The sequence below is a fragment of the Salvelinus alpinus genome, unplaced genomic scaffold (genome assembly GCF_045679555.1).
Source record: "Salvelinus alpinus unplaced genomic scaffold, SLU_Salpinus.1 scaffold_64, whole genome shotgun sequence".
Taxonomy (NCBI): Eukaryota; Metazoa; Chordata; class Actinopteri; order Salmoniformes; family Salmonidae; genus Salvelinus; species Salvelinus alpinus.
The window spans coordinates 34689-51928 of NW_027256005.1; the positions used below are offsets into that span (position 1 = coordinate 34689).

General features: G+C 51.7%; 3 non-coding genes across 3 annotated transcripts; all 3 read left to right on the top strand.

Moving 5' to 3' along the window:
- Positions 1-5324: 5324 nt before the first annotated feature.
- Positions 5325-5488, top strand: LOC139567202 (U1 spliceosomal RNA). The gene has a single exon (XR_011673261.1). It is a non-coding gene; the product is annotated as a U1 spliceosomal RNA (small nuclear RNA).
- A 664-nt stretch (positions 5489-6152) lies between these two features.
- On the top strand, positions 6153-6271 carry LOC139567191 (5S ribosomal RNA). Its single transcript, XR_011673251.1, has one exon. It is a non-coding gene; the product is annotated as a 5S ribosomal RNA (ribosomal RNA).
- Positions 6272-6984: 713 nt separating this feature from the next.
- Positions 6985-7147, top strand: LOC139567205 (U1 spliceosomal RNA). The gene has a single exon (XR_011673264.1). It is a non-coding gene; the product is annotated as a U1 spliceosomal RNA (small nuclear RNA).
- The last annotated feature ends 10093 nt before the right edge of the window (positions 7148-17240 follow it).

Below are 17240 nucleotides of genomic sequence, written 5' to 3' on the forward strand. Positions count from 1 at the left end.
AGGAGAGGACGTGGTGGAAGGTGGAGAGACGGAGGAAGGAAGAAGGAAGAAGGACCAGAAGATAAATGAAATTGGGAGCAGTATGGACTCGGAAATAAGAAGAGGGAGGTTTCAGGAGGAGGGGGGGAGTGGACTGGGGGGAAGCACGGGGGACTCACAGGTTTTGGGGGAAAGCACAGCACTAACAAGTACCTCGGGGGGTGAAGAAATGGAGAGGGTTTTGGGTTTGAGGACAATAACGGAGGCGGAGATGAGCACGGGGAGCACAAAGGCGACTGTACATGAGATGGAGACGAGCACGGGGAGCACAGCGATGACGGTGGCAGAAACAGAGATGAATATGGGGAGCACAACGGAGGTGGATGCCAAGAGTGGGTGTTGGCTGGATAGCATGGACTTGGAGGAGATATCGGACACAGATGATGGGGAAAAGATGGAAAGAACGAGGGAAGGATACAGGAAGAGGAAAGCGGTGGGAAGAGGGGGAGAGAAAGGGTGGAAGAGGAAAGAAACTGGATAAGAGGTAAAGGATAATGGAATTATATTTTATTATTTTATTATTTATTAGAATGGTTAATATAATGTCGATAAATGCTAATGGTTTGAGAACAATGGGAAAATTTAATAGAATAGTACAAATGAAGAATTCAGATATTTTATGTATTCAAGAAACACACTGGGATAATGTATGTGTTTTAGAAGTAAAAAAAATATGGAGGGATTTTATTTATGTAAACAATGGCAGAGGGAATTCAAGTGGGGTTGCAATTTTATTAAGGAAGGATGTAGTAGAAAATGTGAAGAAGATATATAATGATAATAATGGGAGGATTTTAATATTGGATTTTGAATATATGAATAGGGTTTTTAGGATTATAAATATTTATGCGCCGAATAATGAGATAGAGCGGAGGGATTTATTTTTAGAATTAGGGAAATGGTGCAGGGGTAATTGTATTTTAGTTGGGGATTTTAATGTTAAAATGAATAGATTAGATATGGCAAGGGGAGCTATTTTTAGAAGTGACGTATCTAGGGGGGTTTTAAGGAAGATTATGTTGGAAAACAATTTGATTGATATATGGAGGGATGAGAATCCGAACAAGAGAGAAATTTCTAGAAGGCAGGTGGTTTTAGGGGAGTTGAAACAGACACGGATAGATCTGGTTTTAGTAAATGAAGGGTTAAGGAATTTTATGAAGGATATTAAGTATATTTTTACAACTTTTAGTGATCATGCTGGGTTAACATTTTCGGTGGGGTTAGACAGGGAGGGGAAAGGGGGGGGAGTGTGGTGTATGAATGCAAGGTATCTAGGTGATGAGGAATATGGATTACAACTTAAATCTTTGATAGAACATGAAATGGAGGATAAGCAAAAAGGGAATGATAAGTGCCAGTGGTGGGAAAATGTTAAGAAAAAAATAAAAGATTTTAGTATTAGATATGCAAGGAAGAAGAGGAGTAGGATGACAAGAGAAGAAAATAATTTAAGAGCAAAATTGAATGAAGAAATGAGGAAATGTGATATTGATCCTATTTATAATATTGAAAGGTTTTTAGATTTAAAGGCACAATTGAGCAAATGTGAAATAGATAAATGTAAGGGGGCATCTATTAGAAGTAGGGCAAAGTATGTTTTAGAAGGGGAAAAATGTACGTCTTTTTTTCTTGGTTTAGAGAAAACTAAACAGACGAAATCATATATTAGTGAGATAGAAAATGTAAAGGGTGAAGTGGTAAATGATTATGTTGAGATATTAGAAACTGTACAGAATTTTTATAAGGATTTATTTAAGAAAGGGGAGGTGGATGAAGAGTGTGTAAAGGAGATTTTAGGTAGTGTGGATGTGCAAATTGGTGTTGAGGATAAGCAAATATGTGATAGGAAGATAACAGTGGATGAAGTGAAAGATGCAATTAAGGGATTACAAATAAATAAAAGTCCTGGAGTAGATGGACTAATTGCAGAGTTTTACAAAATGTATGAAAGTTTTTTAGCACCGATTTTAATGGAAGTGTATCAATACATGGAAGATAATAATACTGTTTCAGACTCCATGGTGACAGGACTGATATCGGTTTTATATAAAAATAAGGGGAGCAAAATGAAATTAGAAAATTATAGGCCAATTAGTTTATTAAACTCAGATTACAAGATTTTAGCTAAGATATTGGCGAATAGGATGAAGATGGTTTTAAATGATATTATAGCACCTACACAAAATTATAGTGTGCCTGGAAGAGACATAGCTGATACCATCATTACACTTAGAGATGTGATAAATAAAATGAATAGCGATAAGAGAGGGGGAATTGTTTTAAGTATAGATTTTAATAAAGCTTTTGACAGGGTGGAACATGATTTTATGTTTAGGGTACTGGAAAAATATGGGTTTGGAAATAGAATAATAGGATGGATAAAATTATTATATAGAAAGGCAAAAAGTAGGGTAAAATGTAATGGGGTTTTAACAGATTCTTTTATTCTTGAGAGATCAGTGAGACAGGGGTGCCCTTTATCAGCATTATTGTATGTTTTATCGGTAGAACCCTTAGCGGCATACCTTAAAAAAGATCATTTTATAAATTGTGTAGAGACTCCGCAAGGAGGTTTTAGTTTAATTCATCAATATGCAGACGATACCACAATAACAGTTAGAGATGAGGGAAGTGTTAAAAGGGTGATGGAGTGTTTTAAAGTATATGAGAAAGCCTCAGGAGCAAAAGTGAATATGGAGAAGTCAGTAATAATGTACGTTGGAAAGATTAATGAGGAGATTTTTCCTTTTAAAATGGTAAATGATTATTTTAAGGTGTTAGGTGTGTTTTTAGGGGTGAAGGAACAGGAAGCTAGGGATATGACATGGAGTGGAGTTATAAACAAAGTTAGGAAGGTGGTAAATATGTGGAGGGGGAGGTCTTTGAAATTAAAAGGGAAAGTAATTGTCATAAATTCATTGTTGATGTCAATTTTTATTTATGTAATGAATGTTATGGATATGCCAGAATGGGTTTTATCTGAAATGAATAAAATTGTAGTTGATTTTTTATGGGAAGGGAAGGGGGTGAAAATAGCTTTTAAAACTTTGATTGCAGGTTATGAGGAGGGGGGTTTGAAGTTGGTGGATTTAAATGTGAGGAAAACAGCAATTAGAGTCAAAATGGTACGTAAATATTTATATGGGGAATTAGATTATGGATGGAAAATATTTTTTAAGGAGTATTTGCAGGAGGTTGGGAGGATGGGGGACAATGGTTTATTGATGTGTATGAAAAAGGAAATGTTAGGTAAAATACCTTTGTTTTATAGAGAAGTGTTTGAGGCTTGGGGGGAGTTTTTACCAAAGATTTATTATGAGTGTACCATTTTAGACAATATTTTAAATCAGCCAATTTTTTTAAATCCCAAGATACAGTATAATAATAAGATGTTGTTTTGTAAATATTTTATGAGGGCTGGGATGAGACAGATTGGGGACATCTTATATGAGGTCATTCCGGGGTTCCTTCCATGTCAGGCAATATTTGATAATGTGGTTGAAGAAAATGATGAAATAAGTAGAACTACTGTGGAGAACATGTATAAGAGAATATTAGGATGTCTTCCTGGGGAATGGGGTGTTTTAATAAATAAAGAGGTGGCTACAAGAGCTAGGGGTTTACCGGTTTTATATTATGAAAGTAATGGGAAGAAGTATGATTTGTCAGGTTTGAAAGTTAAAAAGGTATATGAAAAATGTATTTTAAGAGAGATAAAAACTCCTGCTTCGGAAAAAGTGTGGTCTAGGGTGTTTGCAAATATAGATGTGAAATCAATATGGAAGAATGTAAATGTAAAATATAATTCTATAGAATGTGAAGACAATGATTTTAAATTGAAACATAATAGGATTTTTACGAACGTGGTTTTACATCAAATAAATAGAGATATTAAAAGAGAATGTGATATTTGTGATACGGGGGTGGAAAATTTTATGCACTTTTTTGTTGAATGTAGTAGATTAGAAGAGTTTCATAAGTTTTTAAAGGGGATTTTAGTACAACATTGGGGAGAAGAGATTGTTGATGGGGTTGAGTGGAGGAGGTTGTTTCTTTTTGGGTTAACTGGGAAAAGCAAAGTTTTTAATTTTAATTTGATGAATTTTGTTCTTAGTCATGCCAGATACGCTGTAAGACAAAGACGGAATTTGGGACATTATGAAGGGAAAATTGTGAGTGTGGAGGTTTTATTTAGAAGTATTTTAGAGAAAGATATAGAAGTAATATATAAATATGGTGGATGTAATTTTGAAAAATTGTTTGTGTGGGGGAGCACTTTTATTGAAATTGAGTCGAATGGAAAACTTGTTTTTAATTATTAATTGGTTTTGGTGGATGATTGTGTTTTTTTAATAGGTTTAATTTTTCTTTTCTTGATTTTGTAAAAGGATGAATTGTTCATCCTTTTTGATTATTGATTGAATGTTGTAAATATTATGTGTTTTTTCATAATAAAAGATAAAAAAAAATAAAAATACACCCGATCTCGTCTGATCTCGGAAGCTAAGCAGGATCGGGCCTGGTTAGTACTTGGATGGGAGACTGCCTAGGAATACCAGGTGCTGTAAGTATTTTGTCCACTAGGGTGTGCTCTTGCATTATTTAATCAGCAACACTGCCTTGTAGTAAGCGTTTGATGCTGAATTGACTAAATTCAGCTTATATGGGCTAGTCTCCCCTGCCCTTTTAATACGATCAAAGTTCCTTGTGTTGTCAGGGAGCAACTGCCTTTTATTTATAAGACAAATAAGAATATTGTTACTGAATGCAGCTTGTGTGTGCTTTGTGCTCCCTCGCCCTGTTCAAATGATCAGAGGAATTAATGCTGGTGAGGAGAGGAACTGGACTGATGTCTGATGGCCCTGTGTTTTCCATGGTGGAATTACAACCCTTCTTTTACGGAGTAAATCAAAAGCACAAGAGAATGTGAGATGTTATCGATAATAAATCAATTGGTTTCATGCATTTGTCTGTGTGTGTGTCTGAATGTGATTGTATTTCGTCATATCGCATACATTTGTGATATCAGACAGGTTAATTAAGATATTAAAAAGTCATTGGTGATTTTTTCTACAGTGTTGCATGATGGGAATCTAGTGGTTCACTGATATAATCTAGTAAACAAAATAAACAACTTTTTCACCACTCTGTCTGCAAGTGCATTCCTAAACGGCATTTCACGCAGGTCGAAGTGATGTGATATTATCAGAACACAAAGTGGTTACCGTTAGACGAAAATGTTGGCACTGGAGAGACTTGCCCTCCACCGATGTGTAAAAGTCATACTTACCTGGCAAGGGAGCTACCGTGATCAAGAAGGCGGTTCACCCAGGGCGAGGCTCAGCCATTGCACTGTGGCTGTGCTGACCCCTGCGAATTTCCCAAATGCGGAAATCTCGATTGCATAATTTATGGTAGTGGGGGACTGCGTTCGCGCTCTCTCATGATGTCTTGTTTAATCATAAACTTTGAGGTTGACTTGTGCTTATGGAGATCTTTGAAGTCAGTTTTGAAAGAGATTTTGTGGACCAATCGAAAGGTGGACTAATCAAAAGGTGGAAACATTTGTTTGTAGCGAAACATTGTTGGCAATTTGTGGAAACATCATGTTGCGAAATGCAGCATGGTATTTATGCCAAGCTGGTACTTCAATCACGAGATAGTTGAGAAGCCGCTCTAACCCCACCCCCAGTCATGATGTGTCATACGTGCCCCATGCACTTACAATATGAAATTGTCCATACATGCGCTCCTCCTTAGCACAGAACAATGCAATAGTTTTTCAACATTCAGAGCTTTTGTGTATTTATTCTGGCTAGTAGGCTAGCTGCATGGGAAATTGTTGCTAATGATGTATTTGTCAGAAGTCATTGTATTTGTCCATTTTTTCCCACAAGGCTGAAATATGTGCCCTCGCTTTGAAATGTTAGCAAGGTTTGTTTGTATTTCATCCAACTATCTGTGCTAAAAAGTGATGGCTCCAGTATATGTAATTTCTTCCCCTTTTTGAGTGACCCAAAGTTCAAGCTGCTTATCTAATTGGTGAAAATGCAATGTCTGTTTATCAGACTCACTTTGACTCTATATGGTGTACCAAGAGTTGTTCCTTCGCTTACGGCCTTACCTACTTGAATACACCCGATCTCGTCTGATCTCGGAAGCTAAGCAGGATCGGGCCTGGTTAGTACTTGGATGGGAGACTGCCTAGGAATACCAGGTGCTGTAAGTATTTTGTCCACTAGGGTGTGCTCTTGCATTATTTAATCAGCAACACTGCCTTGTAGTAAGCGTTTGATGCTGAATTGACTAAATTCAGCTTATATGGGCTAGTCTCCCCTGCCCTTTTAATACGATCAAAGTTCCTTGTGTTGTCAGGGAGCAACTGCCTTTTATTTATAAGACAAATAAGAATATTGTTACTGAATGCAGCTTGTGTGTGCTTTGTGCTCCCTCGCCCTGTTCAAATGATCAGAGGAATTAATGCTGGTGAGGAGAGGAACTGGACTGATGTCTGATGGCCCTGTGTTTTCCATGGTGGAATTACAACCCTTCTTTTACGGAGTAAATCAAAAGCACAAGAGAATGTGAGATGTTATCGATAATAAATCAATTGGTTTCATGCATTTGTCTGTGTGTGTGTCTGAATGTGATTGTATTTCGTCATATCGCATACATTTGTGATATCAGACAGGTTATTAATTAAGATATTAAAAAGTCATTGGTGATTTTTCTACAGTGTTGCATGATGGGAATCTAGTGGTTCACTGATATAATCTAGTAAACAAAATAAACAACTTTTTCACCACTCTGTCTGCAAGTGCATTCCTAAACGGCATTTCACGCAGGTCGAAGTGATGTGATATTATCAGAACACAAAGTGGTTACCATTAGACGAAAATGTTGGCACTGGAGAGACTTGCCCTCCCACGATGTGTATAAGTCATACTTACCTGGCAGGGGAGCTACCGTGATCAAGAAGGCGGTTCACCCAGGGCGAGGCTCAGCCATTGCACTCTGGCTGTGCTGACCCCTGCGAATTTCCCAAATGCGGAAATCTCATTTGCATAATTTATGGTAGTGGGGGACTGTCTCCTGATGTCTTTTTTAATGATAAACCTTGAGGTTGACTTGTGTCAGGGTGCGTCGTTAGGGTGCGTCGTTAGGGTGCGTCAGGGTGCGTCGTTAGGGTTCGTCAGAGTGCGTCGTTAGGGTGCGTCAGGGTGCGTCGTTAGGGTGCGTCAGGGTGCGTCGTTAGGGTGCGTCAGGGTGAGTCGTCAGGGTGCGTCGTTAGGGTTCGTCAGGGTGCGTCGTTAGGGTGCGTCAGGATGCGTCGTTAGGGTGCGTCAGGGTGCGTCGTTAGGGTGCGTCAGGGTGCGTCGTTAGGGTTCGTCAGGGTGCGTCGTTAGGGTGCGTCAGGGTGCGTCGTTAGGGTGCGTCAGGGTGCGTCGTTAGGGTGCGTCAGGGTGCGTCGTTAGGGTGCGTCAGGGTGCGTCGCTAGGGTTCGTCAGGGTGCGTCGTTAGGGTGCGTCAGGGTGCGTCAGGGTGCGTCGTTAGGGTTCGTCAGGGTGCGTTGTGTCGTCAGGGTGCGTTGTTAGGGTGCGTGAGGGTGCGTCGTTAGGGTGCGTCAGGGTGCGTCGTTAGGGTGCGTCAGGGTGCGTCGTTAGGGTTCGTCAGGGTGCGTCGTTAGGGTGCGTCAGGGTGCATCGTTAGGGTGCGTCAGGGTGCGTCGTTAGGGTGTCGTTAGGGTGCAGGGTGCGTCAGGGTGCGTCGTTAAGGTGCGTCATGGTGCGTCGTTAGGGTGCGTCAGGGTGCGTCGTTAGGGTGCGTCAGGGTGCGTCGTTAGGGTTCGTCAGGGTGCGTTGTGTCGTCAGGGTGCGTTGTTAGGGTGTGTCAGGGTGCGTCGTTAGGGTGCGTCAGGGTGCGTCCTGTCGTTAGGGTGCGTTGTTAGGGTGCGTCAGGGTGCGTCGTTAGGGTGCGTCAGGGTGCGTCCTGTCGTTAGGGTGCGTCGTTAGGGTTCGTCAGGGTGCGCCGTTAGGGTGCGTCAGGGTGCGTCGTTAGGGTTCGTCAGGGTGCGTCGTTAGGGTGTGTCAGGGTGCGTCGTTAGGGTGCGTTGTTAGGGTGCGTCAGGGTGCATCGTTAGGGTTCGTCAGAGTGCGTCAGGGTGCGTCAGGGTGCGTCGTTAGGGTGCGTCAGGATGCGTTGTTAGGGTGCGTCAGGGTGCGTCGTCAGGGTGTGTCGTTAGGGTTCGTCAGGGTGCGTCGTTAGGGTGCGTCAGGATGCGTCGTTAGGGTGCGTCAGGGTGCGTCGTTAGGGTTCGTCAGGGTGCGTCGTTAGGGTGCGTCAGGGTGCGTCGTTAGGGTTCGTCAGGGTGCGTCGTTAGGGTGCGTCAGGATGCGTCGTTAGGGTGCGTCAGGGTGCGTCGTTAGGGTTCGTCAGGGTGCGTCGTTAGGGTGCGTCAGGGTGCGTCGTTAGGGTGCGTCAGGGTGCGTCGTTAGGGTGCGTCAGGGTGCGTCGTTAGGGTGCGTCAGGGTGCGTCGTTAGGGTGCTTCAGGGTGCGTTGTCGTTAGGGTGCGTTAGGGTGGTCAGGGTGCGTCGTTAGGGTGCGTCATGGTGCGTCGTTAGGGTGCGTCAGGGTGCGTCGTTAGGGTGCGTCAGGGTGCGTCGTTAGGGTTCGTCAGGGTGCGTTGTGTCGTCAGGGTGCGTTGTTAGGGTGTGTCAGGGTGCGTCGTTAGGGTGCGTCAGGGTGCGTCCTGTGGGTGCGTCGTTAGGGTTCGTCAGGGTGCGTCGTTAGGGTGCGTCAGGGTGCGTGTTAGGGTTCGTCAGGGTGCGTTAGGGTTCGTCAGGGTGCGCCGTTAGGGTGCGTCAGGGTGCGTCGTTAGGGTGTTTCAGGGTGCGTCGTTAGGGTGCGATAGGGTGCGTCGTTAGGGTGCGTCGTTAGGGTGCGATAGGGTGCGTCGTTAGGGTTCGTCAGGGTGCCTCGTTAGGGTGCGTCAGGGTGCGTCGTTAGGGTGCGTCAGGGTGCGTCGTTAGGGTGCGTCAGGGTACGTCGTTAGGGTTCGTCAGGGTGCGTCGTTAGGGTGCGTCAGGGTGCGTCGTTAGGGTGCGTCAGGGTGCGTCGTTAGGGTGCGTCAGGGTGCGTCGTTAGGGTTCGTCAGGGTGCGTCATTAGGGTGCGTCAGGGTGCGTCGTTAGGGTTCGTCAGGGTGCGTCGTTAGGGTGCGTCAGGGTGCGTCGTTAGGGTGCGTCAGGGTGCGTCGTTAGGGTTCGTCAGGGTGCGTTGTGTCGTCAGGGTGCGTTGTTAGGGTGCGTCAGGGTGCGTCGTTAGGGTTCGTCAGGGTGCGTCGTTAGGGTGCGTCAGGGTGCGTCGTTAGGGTGCGTCAGGGTGCGTCGTTAGGGTGCGTCAGGGTGCGTCGTTAGGGTGCGTCAGGGTTCGTTGTGTCGTTAGGGTGCGTTGTTAGGGTGCGTCAGGGTGCGTCAGGGTGCGTCAGGGTGCGTCAGGGTGCGTCCTGTCGTTAGGGTGCGTTGTTAGGGTGCGTCAGGGTGCGTCGTTAGGGTGCGTCAGGGTGCGTCCTGTCGTTAGGGTGCGTCGTTAGGGTTCGTCAGAGTGCGTCGTTAGGGTGCGTCAGGGTGCGTCGTTAGGGTGCGTCAGGGTGCGTCGTTAGGGTTCGTCAGGGTGCGTTGTGTCGTCAGGGTGCGTTGTTAGGGTGTGTCAGGGTGCGTCGTTAGGGTGCGTCAGGGTGCGTCCTGTCGTTAGGGTGCGTTGTTAGGGCGCGTCAGGGTGCGTCGTTAGGGTGCGTCAGGGTGCGTCCTGTCGTTAGGGTGCGTCGTTAGGGTTCGTCAGGGTGCGTCGTTAGGGTGCGTCAGGGTGCGTCGTTAGGGTGCGTCAGGATGCGTCGTTAGGGTTCGTCAGGGTGAGTTGTGTCGTCAGGGTGCGTTGTTAGGGTGTGTCAGGGTGCGTCGTTAGGGTGCGTCAGGGTGCGTCGTTAGGGTGCGTCAGGGTGCGTCGTTAGGGTGCGTCAGGGTGCGTCGTTAGGGTTCGTCAGGGTGCGTTGTGTCGTCAGGGTGCGTTGTTAGGGTGCGTCAGGGTGCGTCGTTAGGGTGTGTCAGGGTGCGTCGTTAGGGTGCGTTAGGGTGCGATAGGGTGCGTCGTTAGGGTGCGTCAGGGTGCGTCGTTAGGGTTCGTCAGGGTGCGTCGTTAGGGTGCGTCAGGGTGCGTCGTTAGGGTGCGTCAGGGTGCGTCGTTAGGGTTCGTCAGGGTGCGTTGTGTCGTCAGGGTGCGTTGTTAGGGTGCGTCAGGGTGCGTCGTTAGGGTTCGTCAGGGTGCGTCGTTAGGGTTCGTCAGGGTGCGTCGTTAGGGTGCGTCAGGGTGCGTCGTTAGGGTGCGTCAGGGTGCGTCGTTAGGGTGCGTCAGGGTGCGTTGTGTCGTTAGGGTGCGTTGTTAGGGTTCGTCAGGGTGCGTCAGGGTGCGTCGTTAGGGTGCGTCGTTAGGGTTCGTCCGAGTGCGTCGTTAGGGTGCGTCAGGGTGCGTCGTTAGGGTGCGTCAGGGTGCGTCGTTAGGTTTCGTCAGGGTGCGTTGTGTCGTCAGGGTGCGTTGTTAGGGTGTGTCAGGGTGCGTCGTTAGGGTGCGTCAGGGTGCGTCCTGTCGTTAGGGTAAGTTGTTAGGGTGCGTCAGGGTGCGTCGTTAGGGTGCGTCAGGGTGCGTCCTGTCGTTAGGGTGTGTCGTTAGGGTTCGTCAGGGTGCGTCGTTAGGGTGCGTCAGGGTGCGTCGTTAGGGTGCGTCAGGGTGCGTCGTTAGGGTTCGTCAGGGTGCGTTGTGTCGTCAGGGTGCGTTGTTAGGGTAGGGTAGGGTGCGTCAGGGTTCGTCGTTAGGGTGCGTCAGGGTGCGTCCTTAGGGTTCGTCAGGGTGCGTTGTGTCGTCAGGGTGCGTTGTTAGGGTGCGTCAGGGTGCGTCGTTAGGGTGTGTCAGGGTGCGTCGTTAGGGTGCCTTAGGGTGCGATAGGGTGCGTCGTTAGGGTGCGTCGTTAGGGTGCGATAGGTTGCGTCGTTAGGGTGCGTCGTTAGGGTTCGTCAGGGTGCGTTGTGTCGTCAGGGTGCGTTGTTAGGGTGCGTCATTAGGGTGCGCCGTTAGGGTGCGTCAGGGTGCGTTAGGGTGCGTCAGGGTGCGTCCTGTCGTTAGGGTGCGTTGTTAGGGTGTGTCAGGGTGCGTCGTTAGGGTGCGTCAGGGTGCGTCCTGTCGTTAGGGTGCGTTGTTAGGGTGCGTCAGGGTGCGTCGTTAGGGTGCGTCAGGGTGCGTCCTGTCGTTAGGGTGCGTCGTTAGGGTTCGTCAGGGTGTGTCGTTAGGGTGCGTCAGGGTGCGTCGTTAGGGTGCGGTGCATGCTGCCCGAGGGGTCGCAGGTGCGTTGGGTTGTCAGGGTGCGTCGAGGGTGTGTCAGTGCGCGGAGGTGCGTCAGGGTGCGTCGTTAGGGTGCGTCAGGGTGCGTTGTGTCGTTAGGGTGCGTTGTTAGGGTGCGTCAGGGTGCGTCAGGGTGCGTCAGGGTGCGCGGGTGCGTCGTAGGGTGCGTAGGTGCGCGTTAGGGTCGTCAGGGTGCGTGTGTCGTCAGGGTGCGTTGTTAGGGTGCGTCAGGGTGCGTCGTTAGGGTGCGTCAGGGTGCGTCGTTAGGGTGCGTCAGGGTGCGTCGTTAGGGTCGCGGGTCGTTGTCGTAGGGTGCGTTGTTAGGGTGCGTCAGGGTGCGTCGTTAGGGTGCGTCAGGGTGCGTTGTGTCGTCAGGGTGCGTTGTTAGGGTGCGTCAGGGTGCGTCTTTAGGGGCGTCAGGGTGCGTCGTTAGGGTGCGTCAGGGTGCGTCGTTAGGGTGCGTCGTTAGGGTTCGTCAGGGTGCGTCGTTAGGGTGCGTCAGGGTGCGTCGTTAGGGTGCGTCAGGGTGCGTCGTTAGGGTTCGTCAGGGTGCGTTGTGTCGTCAGGGTGCGTTGTTAGGGTGCGTCAGGGTGCGTCGTTAGGGTGCGTCAGGGTGCGTCCTGTCGTTAGGGTGCGTTGTTAGGGTGTGTCAGGGTGCGTCGTTAGGGTGCGTCAGGGTGCGTCCTGTCGTTAGGGTGCGTTGTTAGGGTGCGTCAGGGTGCGTCGTTAGGGTGCGTCAGGGTGCGTCCTGTCGTTAGGGTGCGTCGTTAGGGTTCGTCAGGGTGCGTCGTTAGGGTGCGTCAGGGTGCGTCGTTAGGGTGCGTCATGGTGCGTCGTTAGGGTTCGTCAGGGTGCGTTGTGTCGTTAGGGTGCGTTGTTAGGGTGTGTCAGGGTGCGTCGTTAGGGTGCGTCAGGGTGCGTCGTTAGGGTGCGTCAGGGTGCGTCGTTAGGGTGCGTCAGGGTGCGTCGTTAGGGTTCATCAGGGTGCGTTAGGGGTTGTGTCGTCAGGGTGCGTTGTTAGGGTGCGTCAGGGTGCGTCGTTAGGGTGTGTCAGGGTGCGTCTTTAGGGTGCGTTAGGGTGCGATAGGGTGCGTCGTTAGGGTGCGTTGTTAGGGTGCGTCGTTAGGGTGCGTCAGGGTGGGTGCGTCCTGTCGTTAGGGTGCGTTGTTAGGGTGCGTCAGGGTGCGTCGTTAGGGTGCGTCAGGGTGCGTCCTGTCGTTAGGGTGCGTCGTTAGGGTTCGTCAGGGTGCGTCGTTAGGGTGCGTCAGGGTGCGTCGTTAGGGTGCGTCATGGTGCGTCGTTAGGGTTCGTCAGGGTGCGTTGTGTCGTCAGGGTGCGTTGTTAGGGTGTGTCAGGGTGCGTCGTTAGGGTGCGTCAGGGTGCGTCGTTAGGGTGCGTCAGGGTGCGTCGTTAGGGTGCGTCAGGGTGCGTCGTTAGGGTTCGTCAGGGTGCGTTGTGTCGTCAGGGTGCGTTGTTAGGGTGCGTCAGGGTGCGTCGTTAGGGTGTGTCAGGGTGCGTCTTTAGGGTGCGTTAGGGTGCGATAGGGTGCGTTGTTAGGGTGCGTCAGGGTGCGTCAGGGTGCGTCAGGGTGCGTCCTGTGCGTTAGGGTGCGTTGTTAGGGTGCGTCAGGGTGCGTCGTTAGGGTGCGTCAGGGTGCGTCCTGTCGTTAGGGTGCGTCGTTAGGGTTCGTCAGAGTGCTTCGTTAGGGTGCGTCAGGGTGCGTCGTTAGGGTGCGTCAGGGTGCGTCGTTAGGGTTCGTCAGGGTGCGTTGTGTCGTCAGGGTGCGTTGTTAGGGTGTGTCAGGGTGCGTCAGGTGTGCGTGCGTTAGGGCGCGTCAGGGTGCGTCGTTAGGGTGCGTCAGGGTGCGTCCTGTCGTTAGGGTGCGTCGTTAGGGTTCGTCAGGGTGCGTCGTTAGGGTGCGTCAGGGTGCGTCGTTAGGGTGCGTCAGGGTGCGTCGTTAGGGTTCGTCAGGGTGAGTTGTGTCGTCAGGGTGCGTTGTTAGGGTGTGTCAGGGTGCGTCGTTAGGGTGCGTCAGGGTGCGTCCTGTCGTTAGGGTGCGTTGTTAGGGTGCGTCAGGGTGCGTCGTTAGGGTGCGTCAGGGTGCGTCCTGTCGTTAGGGTGCGTCGTCAGGGTGCGTCGTTAGGGTGCGTCAGGGTGCGTCGTTAGGGTGCGTCATGGTGCGTCGTTAGGGTTCGTCAGGGTGCGTTGTGTCGTCAGGGTGCGTTGTTAGGGTGCGTCAGGGTGCGTCGTTAGGGTGCATCAGGGTGCGTCGTTAGGGTGCGTCAGGGTGCGTCGTTAGGGTGCGTCAGGGTGCGTCGTTAGGGTTCGTCAGGGTGCGTTGTGTCGTCAGGGTGCGTTGTTAGGGTGCGTCAGGGTGCGTCGTTAGGGTGTGTCAGGGTGCGTCTTTAGGGTGCGTTAGGGTGCGATAGGGTGCGTTGTTAGGGTGCGTCAGGGTGCGTCAGGGTGCGTCAGGGTGCGTCAGGGTGCGTCAGGGTGCGTCCTGTCGTTAGGGTGCGTTGTTAGGGTGCGTCAGGGTGCGTCGTTAGGGTGCGTCAGGGTGCGTCCTGTCGTTAGGGTGCGTTGTTAGGGTTCGTCAGAGTGCGTCGTTAGGGTGCGTCAGGGTGCGTCGTTAGGGTGCGTCAGGGTGCGTCGTTAGGGTGCGTCAGGGTGCGTCCTGTCGTCAGGGTGCGTTGTTAGGGTGCGTCAGGGTGCGTCGTTAGGGTGCGTCAGGGTGCGTCCTGTCGTTAGGGTGCGTTGTTAGGGCGCGTCAGGGTGCGTCGTTAGGGTGCGTCAGGGTGCGTCCTGTCGTTAGGGTGCGTCGTTAGGGTTCGTCAGGGTGCGTCGTTAGGGTGCGTCAGGGTGCGTCGTTAGGGTGCGTCAGGGTGCGTCGTTAGGGTTCGTCAGGGTGAGTTGTGTCGTCAGGGTGCGTTGTTAGGGTGTGTCAGGGTGCGTCGTTAGGGTGCGTCAGGGTGCGTCGTTAGGGTGCGTCAGGGTGCGTCGTTAGGGTGCGTCAGGGTGCGTCGTTAGGGTTCGTCAGGGTGCGTTGTGTCGTCAGGGTGCGTTGTTAGGGTGCGTCAGGGTGCGTCGTTAGGGTGTGTCAGGGTGCGTCTTTAGGGTGCGTTAGGGTGCGATAGGGTGCGTTGTTAGGGTGCGTCAGGGTGCGTCAGGGTGCGTCAGGGTGCGTCAGGGTGCGTCAGGGTGCGTCCTGTCGTTAGGGTGCGTTGTTAGGGTGCGTCAGGGTGCGTCGTTAGGGTTCGTCAGGGTGCGTCGTTAGGGTTCGTCAGGGTGCGTCGTTAGGGTTCGTCAGGGTGCGTTGTGTCGTCAGGGTGCGTTGTTAGGGTGTGTCAGGGTGCGTCGTTAGGGTGCGTCAGGGTGCGTCCTGTCGTTAGGGTGCGTCGTTAGGGTTCGTCAGGGTGCGTCGTTAGGGTGCGTCAGGGTGCGTCGTTAGGGTGCGTCAGGGTGCGTCGTTAGGGTTCGTCAGGGTGAGTTGTGTCGTCAGGTTGCGTTGTTAGGGTGTGTCAGGGTGCGTCGTTAGGGTGCGTCAGGGTGCGTCGTTAGGGTGCGTCAGGGTGCGTTGTTAGGGTGCGTCAGGGTGCGTCGTTAGGGTTCGTCAGGGTGCGTTGTGTCGTCAGGGTGCGTTGTTAGGGTGCGTCAGGGTGCGTCGTTAGGGTGTGTCAGGGTGCGTCGTTAGGGTGCGTTAGGGTGCGATAGGGTGCGTCGTTAGGGTGCGTCAGGGTGCGTCGTTAGGGTTCGTCAGGGTGCGTCGTTAGGGTGCGTCAGGGTGCGTCGTTAGGGTGCGTCAGGGTGCGTCGTTAGGGTTCGTCAGGGTGCGTTGTGTCGTCAGGGTGCGTTGTTAGGGTGCGTCAGGGTGCGTCGTTAGGGTTCGTCAGGGTGCGTCGTTAGGGTTCGTCAGGGTGCGTCGTTAGGGTGCGTCAGGGTGCGTCGTTAGGGTGCGTCAGGGTGCGTCGTTAGGGTGCGTCAGGGTGCGTTGTGTCGTTAGGGTGCGTTGTTAGGGTGCGTCAGGGTGCGTCGTTAGAGTGCGTCAGGGTGCGTCCTGTCGTTAGGGTGCGTCGTTCGTCCGAGTGCGTCGTTAGGGTAAGTTGTTAGGGTGCGTCAGGGTGCGTCGTTAGGGTGCGTCAGGGTGCGTCCTGTCGTTAGGGTGTGTCGTTAGGGTTCGTCAGGGTGCGTCGTTAGGGTGCGTCAGGGTGCGTCGTTAGGGTGCGTCAGGGTGCGTCGTTAGGGTTCGTCAGGGTGCGTTGTGTCGTCAGGGTGCGTTGTTAGGGTGTGTCAGGGTGCGTCGTTAGGGTGCGTCGTTAGGGTGCGTCAGGGTGCGTCGTTAGGCTTCGTCAGGATGCGTTGTGTCGTCAGGGTGCGTTGTTAGGGTGCGTCAGGGTGCGTCGTTAGGGTGTGTCAGGGTGCGTCGTTAGGGTGCGTTAGGGTGCGATAGGGTGCGTCGTTAGGGTGCGTCGTTAGGGTGCGATAGGTTGCGTCGTTAGGGTGCGTCGTTAGGGTTCGTCAGGGTGCGTTGTGTCGTCAGGGTGCGTTGTTAGGGTGCGTCATTAGGGTGCGCCGTTAGGGTGCGTTGTGTCGTCAGGGTGCGTCGTTAGGGTGCGTCAGGGTGCGTCGTTAGGTTTCGTCAGGGTGCGTTGTGTCGTCAGGGTGCGTTGTTAGGGTGTGTCAGGGTGCGTCGTTAGGGTGCGTCGTTAGGGTGCGTCCTGTCGTTAGGGTAAGTTGTTAGGGTGCGTCAGGGTGCGTCGTTAGGGTGCGTCAGGGTGCGTCCTGTCGTTAGGGTGTGTCGTTAGGGTTCGTCAGGGTGCGTCGTTAGGGTGCGTCAGGGTGCGTCGTTAGGGTGCGTCAGGGTGCGTCGTTAGGGTGCGTCAGGGTGCGTTGTGTCGTTAGGGTGCGTGTTAGGGTGTGTCAGGGTGCGTCGTTAGGGTGCGTCAGGGTTCGTCGTTAGGGTGCGTCAGGGTGCGTCGTTAGGGTTCGTCAGGGTGCGTTGTGTCGTCAGGGTGCGTTGTTAGGGTGCGTCAGGGTGCGTCGTTAGGGTGTGTCAGGGTGCGTCGTTAGGGTTAGGGTGCGATAGGGTGCGTCGTTAGGGTGCGTCGTTAGGGTGCGATAGGTTGCGTCGTTAGGGTGCGTCGTTAGGGTTCGTCAGGGTGCGTTGTGTCGTCAGGGTGCGTTGTTAGGGTGCGTCATTAGGGTGCGCCGTTAGGGTGCGTCAGGGTGCGTCAGGGTGCGTCAGGGTGCGTCCTGTCGTTAGGGTGCGTTGTTAGGGTGTGTCAGGGTGCGTCGTTAGGGTGCGTCAGGGTGCGTCCTGTCGTTAGGGTGCGTTGTTAGGGTGCGTCAGGGTGCGTCCTGTCGTTAGGGTGCGTCGTTAGGGTTCGTCAGGGTGCGTCGTTAGGGTGCGTCAGGGTGCGTCGTTAGGGTGCGTCATGGTGCGTCGTTAGGGTTCGTCAGGGTGCGTTGTGTCGTCAGGGTGCGTTGTTAGGGTGCGTCAGGGTGCGTCGTTAGGGTGCGTCAGGGTGCGTCGTTAGGGTTCGTCAGGGTGCGTCGTTAGGGTCCGTCAGGGTGCGTCGTTAGGGTGCGTCAGGGTGCGTCGTTAGGGTTCGTCAGGGTGCGTCGTTAGGGTGCGTCAGGTTGCGTCGTTAGGGTGCGTCAGGGTGCGTCGTCAGGGTGCGTTGTGTCGTCAGGGTGCGTCGTTAGGGTGCGTCAGGGTGCGTCGTTAGGGTGCGTCAGGGTGCGTCGTTAGGGTGCGTCAGGGTGCGTTGTGTCGTTAGGGTGCGTTGTTAGGGTGCGTCAGGGTGCGT